This window comes from Cyprinodon variegatus, unplaced genomic scaffold (genome assembly GCF_000732505.1).
Source record: "Cyprinodon variegatus isolate N-32 unplaced genomic scaffold, C_variegatus-1.0 Scaffold0, whole genome shotgun sequence".
NCBI classification, from domain to species: Eukaryota; Metazoa; Chordata; class Actinopteri; order Cyprinodontiformes; family Cyprinodontidae; genus Cyprinodon; species Cyprinodon variegatus.
The window spans coordinates 1,136,680-1,144,164 of record NW_015150453.1 but is presented as its reverse complement, the minus strand read 5'-3'; the positions used below and the strand labels follow the sequence as shown (position 1 = coordinate 1,144,164).

The 7,485-nt window shown below is 38.5% G+C and overlaps 1 protein-coding gene across 1 annotated transcript in view; it reads right to left on the bottom strand.

The window, feature by feature from the left end:
• The window catches only part of LOC107081697 (neural-cadherin-like), a 239,960-nt gene that overhangs the window by 153,257 nt on the left and 79,218 nt on the right, over positions 1-7,485 (bottom strand). The gene's annotated exons all lie outside the window — the stretch shown is intronic.

The following is a 7,485-nucleotide window of genomic DNA, read 5'->3' as shown; positions in this document are numbered from 1 at the left end:
TTCATTGCGGTGCCCTCAACCCATCGTAACTCGTTCATTGCGGTGCCCTCAACCCATCGTAACTCGTTCATTGCGGTGCCCTCAACCCATCGTAAGTCGTTCATTGCGGCGCCCTCAACCCATTGTAGCTATTTCATTGCAGAGCCCTAAACCCATCGTAACTCGTTCATTTCGGTGCCCTCAACCCATCGTAAGTCGTTCATTGCGGTGCCCTCAACCCATTGTAGGTTGTTCATTGCGGCGCCCTCAACCCATCATAACTCGTTCATTGCGGCGCCCTCAACCCATCGTAACTCGTTCATTGCGGTGCCCTCAACCCATCGTAAGTCGTTCATTGCGGCGCCCTCAACCTATTGTAAGTCGTTCATTGCGGTGCCCTCAGCCCATTGTAGCTCGTTCATTGCGGCGCCTTAAACCCATCCTGGCAGACGCACTTTGGCTCCCCTACCCCATTGTGGTGGATGCATTGCGGCGCTCTCGACCCATCCTGGCGGGTGCAATGTGGTGCCATTGACCCATCCTGGCGGGTGCATTGCGGCGCCGTCAAACCATTACGGCACCCTCAACCCATTGCGGTACTCTCAACCCACTGCGTCAGGTTTATTGCGGCACCTCAACCTATCATGGTGGGTGCACTGTGGCACCCTCAACCCATTGTGGCGCCCTCAACCCATCCTGGCAGGTGCATGATGGAACCCCTTAACCCATTGCTATGCCTAACTTCAGCATAGCGGTGATAGCTAGCTGCAACACTCAAATACGCTTAATCCATCTTTGGTTATGTTAATCGAGCTTTAGGAATTATTATGAGAATTGATTATAATAGTAAAATATTTTTCAATACGATATGTTTTTTTTTGGAAGGAAACCCATCATGTTTCTCTCGATAAATTGTGTTGCTTGTTGGTCGTAAGCCTACCAATGCTTGACTAAATCAGGCAGAGTTGGAGACGTCACACAGCTGGTTCTTAAACCACTTCCATACAAGTGGAAAATTTGTGTTTTATGGTGTTGCTTTCACATAGGGTTGCATGCATGCTTTATATGGTGGGTTGTGACACCCCAGTTTCCATGGAGTCATCTCTTCATTCTATTAATATATATTTAACTAACTAAATTGACATTTAATGTCAAACCAGTTTAGTGGAGGATCCTGAACGGCACTGAATATAGATTAAAATCTTTGTAGAAATGTTTTGCAATCTTAGTTCATTATTCTAAACTGTCCTTATTCGTGATAAAGAACCACCCACTGACTGAATATGACTAGATTGGGTATATATACAAGAATTAAGGAATATACAGAGAGAGCATCACAAGATGTTTAATCTGAAAGAGCACCTCAGGATCCTCTAAAAGGTTTAAGGAAAAACACATAATCCTAGAATTATGCTGCCCAGCACCTTTAGTAATATTTCTTTTTATCTATTACCCTCTTCCACTTTGATTCTGTTATTCACTTTTATTTTTCACCATAATCAAAATCAGTAAGGAAAAAATATTTTTAAAGTCGGTTGGTTTTGAAAAGACACCAGCAACACAAAGTTGTTTGTAATTTCTTGACAGAATAACACGGGGACAGAAGATCGGGGGATCCTCTTTAAAGACAGGTGAGTTTAGACACACAGCTGTGTTGACGCCACAGAAGGATCAGAGGAGGTTATGTTACCTTGCATGGCGCCGACAGCAACATGTTTCTGTCTGAGTGAAGCACTTTTTTTGACACCACCTTAATAAATATGTCTGCTACCATCGACCCAACTTACACATTACTCATGATAGGTGCAATCATTAAGAAACATTCATACCTGTGTGTTTTAAAGTGCTCCTGATTAATGTGGTTGGTTTACAATTTGATGTGCATGGCTTTGGTTACTAGCAGGCTACAGGTTTTTCTTCTTAGACTGGTTGCCAGGACAACAGATGTTGTCTCTGACTATTTTGCAGGCTTAAAACAACTTGACTTTAAATCTCTAAAAAGGATGGAGAACCTCCTTTGTCTTTCTTTTACTTAATATGACTTAGTGTCTTTTTAGGGTTGGAAAAGACGGGAATTCAACTTAAGGAACAAAAGTAGATTTTACAGTGATCGACAGCCCTTGGTTGATAAAAAAAAAAAGCTAAAATACTATGGATGGGCATGTATTGTATAGTTTATTTTCATCATGAAGATAAGAATTTCAAATTAATCATCTAAAGGATAAATTTATAATATTGATGTTTCAAATATCTTTTATTCTTCTTTTTCTCTTCTTTTTTTACATTGACATATTAAGTGTAATAACTGTTGGATGTTTATTTGATATAAATCATACTTTTTGAAACTGATGTCGCAACAGCCGAAACATTTTTATTTATATTTGATAAACATGGAGCGGCAATGCTGAGAGGGATTCAGAAAGATAAAAGAGCGATATAATAAAGAATAATTACTATGCCTTGGTTTCCATCAATCTTGCTCTCCATTATTTACTTTCCTGATTTCCATTGCACGTGATGCCGTCATCAGACACGCAGTGTTGGGGGACAGTCGTCACACGGCTTGCCAGCAGGGGGTCAGACTCGGCTTTTCAGTCAAATTCGGAAAAGAGCCAACTGTTAGTTGTTTAACCTGATTTTGAAAATAACGGGTTTTCAGTGGGAAAGTGGCCTCAACTACCACTCTGATTGTTTTGAAAGTCAAAACCAATAATTGTCAAGTCCAGAGGTCGGTTTTCTTATTTGTTGGAATACTGGAAAACAGGCGTAAACTGAGCCTACTCATTTTAAAATCTAAAAAGTATTAGTAGAATAGTTGTACATAAAAAGAAAATGAAGAAACCTTGCAGAGTATAAAGATGCGCTTCTAAACAAACTCCAGTGCATGTTGTCATTCTTCAATCAAGTCCAAGCAAAACCATCGAACAAACCCTCCTCTGTTTGTGAACCCAGCTCTCCATCTGGTCCCTTGGAGCCAGCGGACAGAGGCATGCTGCATCCTAATTAACCACCTTATAGAATGGCCTACTTTACCTCAGCACACTCACACACATGTGAAGAAAGCCAAAGTCCTGCAGGCACTCAGTTAATTAAGCCTCATTTTTCACTACTGATGAAGAGAAAGGGATGAAAGAGGAAGACCAATGAAGGAAGGAGGGGAGATGGAGAGAGTTTAGACCTAAGATAACAAGGCAGATAATGATGAGCACAACAACTAACAAGAAATTGAAAAATCAACTCATAGATCTTCCTTTGGGGGACAAAATACACACAAACCACTAATGCACAATTAAAGTAATTTGCAGTACAAGATCTGAAATATCTTAAAAGGGAAAATATTAACATTTGCATGTAAGACAAGAAAATGGTCAGGACATAAACAATATCAGTGTTTGTTGGGTTTTGACATCTGAGAGTTTAATCCAATATGTTGTTGTTATGGCGAAAAATAATCAATAAGACAGGAGGACCGATTCTTAAGTAAGACCAAAAAAAATAAGCAGATAGAATAGACTGTATCTAAGATCCAGGCTGTTTCATTGATAAGATGAGAATGACCCCATATATATATATATATATATATATATATATATATATATATATATATATATATATATTTTATCCTCAAAAACAACCAAGCCAGGCATTTGGGTCTTTTTACAGATTTGCCACTGTGAAAATTATTGGGGGCTTGTCCGGGATTACATTGTTCAAACCTGGTTCTAACTCATTGCATGAAAACCACTTTGTCTGATTTATTCACAAAGCAATGCACAGAAAAGGTCAAATTAATCAAATGAATTAATCAAATAACTCTGTAAATGGGAACATGAATTGACATAAAAACAGTCTGTTATCTGTTTTTTCATTATACATGATGCATTTGTTTTTATAATTGTCTATGTTTAATTTTTTATTTTTTTTGCTTTTGAATATTTCATTATTTTGTAGTATTTTTTGTCTTTCTGTTTAAGTTTCCAAGTGTGAATTTAATTCTTTTCGTGATTCTTAATTAAAAAAAACAAAATCAATAAAGATTGCTTCCAAAAAGTTATTTCAGTATCATATAAATAGAAACCAATTGAAAATATTACTTATTTAGGTGTAGAAGTGTACAGAAAAGAAAACAGGGGAACACTTAAGTCTTTGTTTCACTGTGTGTTATCACAGCGTGCCCTTTTCCTAACAGGGACAAAGAAAACGTCTGGGTTCTCATGGGCGTGTGTAGGGGAAGCGAAGACCTACATGGAAACTCAATTAGAGGTGGATTCTGTGGTCAGAGACGAAAAGGAAGGGAACAAAAAACCCCAAAACATAGGCAATATATCTGTGTTGAGCTGACTGTCTTTTCAGGACCAAAAAAACACAAAAATTAAGCCAAACTGGTTCTGATTAGTTTGCTAATTGGATCTAAAAACAAGTTTGATTGGTTACATGAAATAAGTCTCCACATATAGATTGATCATAAAAAAAAACAACAAAAAAAAGCACAACAGCAAAGTGCTTACAAAAGGCTCCTCTGCCTTGCATTAAAAGGATTTAAAACCCTTTTGCATCTATGGGTTTTCCCCACATACATCGGCTTCCTCCCTCAGTCCAAAAACAGGCATAGTTAAATGGACTCTCTAAGTGGAGTCTGCATGGTTGTGTTTCCTTGTGACCGGCTGGTAACCTTTCCTGGGTCAATGTTCTGTCTTTGTCGAATCTTACATTTTGTCCACCTGTACCAAAAGGTAGATAACTTTGGGCTATAAAATAAATTATATCAGCTCAAGGGTCTCTGGTGACAGCGGTCCTTCGATAGGAAGTTATTTGATATGTTGATTAACTCCTTTTTATTTTATTTTCTGTTTTAAATAACTGATATATCTGTTCATTTCTGTATCTGTCAGCCAAATGGACATCATTGTGGTAACATATGAGGACTATCAGAGAGGTTCTAGCTACACCTTATATGATAATGATGTGGTTCTGTGTGAGAAGTGCCGGATGCTGACTGGGGGTTTTGGGGGAAGAAAACCCCCGGCTGATTTTAGGATAAACTGAAAAGCATTTAGAAGCTCTCTGCCATTTTTGCTGGTTCCTTATCTGAATGGTCAAGATGTAAAGGCCCGAGATAAAAGGTAAGATCTTCTTCTGCAATTTGTGCTTATATGAAGGTTGAGGGATTGCCTTCGAGTCAATGAGTCGATGCAATCAACTGGTTTTCCTTAAATAGAAAACTTCATCAATTTGACTGGATGATCTGGTTGAATTGTTTCTGTAAAGTGCCTTGAGATGACGTGTTGTGAATTGGCGCTATAGAAATAAATTGAATTGAAACTGAACTGAATATATCAATGTTTTTGTTAAATCCAAATGGAATAAATTCTATTAATGCTTAAACATGCTTCCTTCTTTGTGTACACTATATGAGAAACATCCCTCCTCATATTCAGACTGGGTAATCAAAATGATGATCAAACAGATATATACATTAGACTAGATAAAAATATATATATTTTTTTATTTGATTACTTAGCTTTATCCAATAAAAAAAAAAGACTGAATTTAATGTATAGCGAATATTTGAATCAAAGTGTCACTGCGATAAATATAAATCTAAATTAAATACTAAAATCTGTAACAGTGTCTCATGGAGCTTCATATTGGAACAAAGTTCATACATAACGGGTTTACATCATCGATTCGTTCCTGCTGCTGAATCAATAATTAACCATTTTAACCAATTACCTTCAAGTTATCTCAGTCCAGTTTAATAATGCAGAGACTGAATTAACTAATTTATTCTTATTTTATAGCCTTAAGTTATCTACCTATCAGTAAAGGTTGATAAAATTTAAGATTTAGAAAACAAAGACAGAAATGTTTAAAATTACAACCGACTGCAGCTTAGATTTCGTCATAAAAACATCTTGAATTTTGCACTGTTAAACAAAGTTATATTCTATTTGACTTGGCAAATGCTGAATTGGAAACAAGTGAAATTAATGTAAACATGATGTCCTGAATTATGCAGAGCAGTGCGAATACATTAGCGGAAAAAATTCCAGGGGCTGTAATGACACAAACTAGAGGTTTGTAGATCAAAAGAGGCATCAGATGAGACTTTAAAGCGACATAAATTAAACATGGCCGCTGTGTCCACAGAGCAAACTGATGACATCATTGCATCAGCCGTCATCACTCAATTCCCAGCAAGCCGAGGCTGAAACTAAGCGCAGCTTTGCTTCAGTTAGCAATCAGGATTTCTGTTTCCCACGGAGGGGAAAGCAGAGATGGGGCGGCGCCAGTGAGGTGTGTGTGCTCAGGAGCTCTATGGCCTCTAAGTCCAATCAATACAGGCAAAAAGTGGATCCACAGGGCTGATTTGTATTGACACGGTTGCTGGGAAGATCAATGATACAGGAAGGAAAACAGATGGAGGGGTTGAAGAGGAAAAAGGTTGGAAAAGACACACAAAAACAGCAAGAGAGAGGAAAAACGTGGCAACTGTTAAAAGGAGCAAAAACGGCTACAAAAATAATCAGAATCAACGACAACAGATACATCTTCCTGATCTCTATTTAAGAAGAAAGCTTTCTGTAAAGCAGGATGAGTTGAAGAGGATATAGCGCCAGCTCATAGTGTTTGTTTTAATCCAGTAGCATAGACAGGTATAGTGCTGCTACACGGCATCAGAAATAACAAAGGGTTTCAAACAATCAGAGGGACGCACTTGATGTGCGTCTGTGTGTTTGTTGGAGACAGTGAGATTGGTTCTGCAAGAGTTACACCAGAAGATGAAAAGATGACTAGAGAGGCAGAGAACATGAAAGGGAGGGTAAAAACTGCTGAAAGGAAAAGGAAAAAATCAAGCAGTCGAGTGCAAACTTGATAAAATCAAGCAAGAGAAGATGGAGTTGGAAAAAAAAAAGGGGTAAGAAAATGAGCCAAGATGACAAAGTAAAAGGAAAGGAGAAAGACTAACAGAAAAATCACATCAGACTATAAAGAGGATGTTTGAAAATCAAACCAGAACATCCGAAGCAGAATGGAAATGAAAACAAAAAGGTATTAGGAAAGAAAAAAACAAACCCATCAAGATGAATCCAGGATGTATCATGTTCAGCAGGAGAGTTCTATACCGACACTCCCCCATGGGTATAGAGCTTTGAATCCTGAGGTTGTGAGTTTGAGTCCCACTCCCACAGACTGTAACTCTAGGTCCCTGAGCAAAGACCCTAAACCCCACATTCCTCCCCATGATGGCAGTCCACTGCTCCCCGGGCGCCACACAATGGCAGCCCACCGTTCCCCAAGAGGGTGGGTTAAATGCAGAGGTAAATTTCTCCAGTGTGAGATCAATAAATGTCAAAAAAAACTTGACCAAACTCTCAGAGGATAAATTTAGATCACATAAGCTAGGCGTTATTAGGCCAACTTTATTAGCCTGGGTGCCATTCCGAACTTAGTCCCGCCCACAACGTTTGAGGTCGGGAAGTTCGGTCTGGCATTGCTCAATAG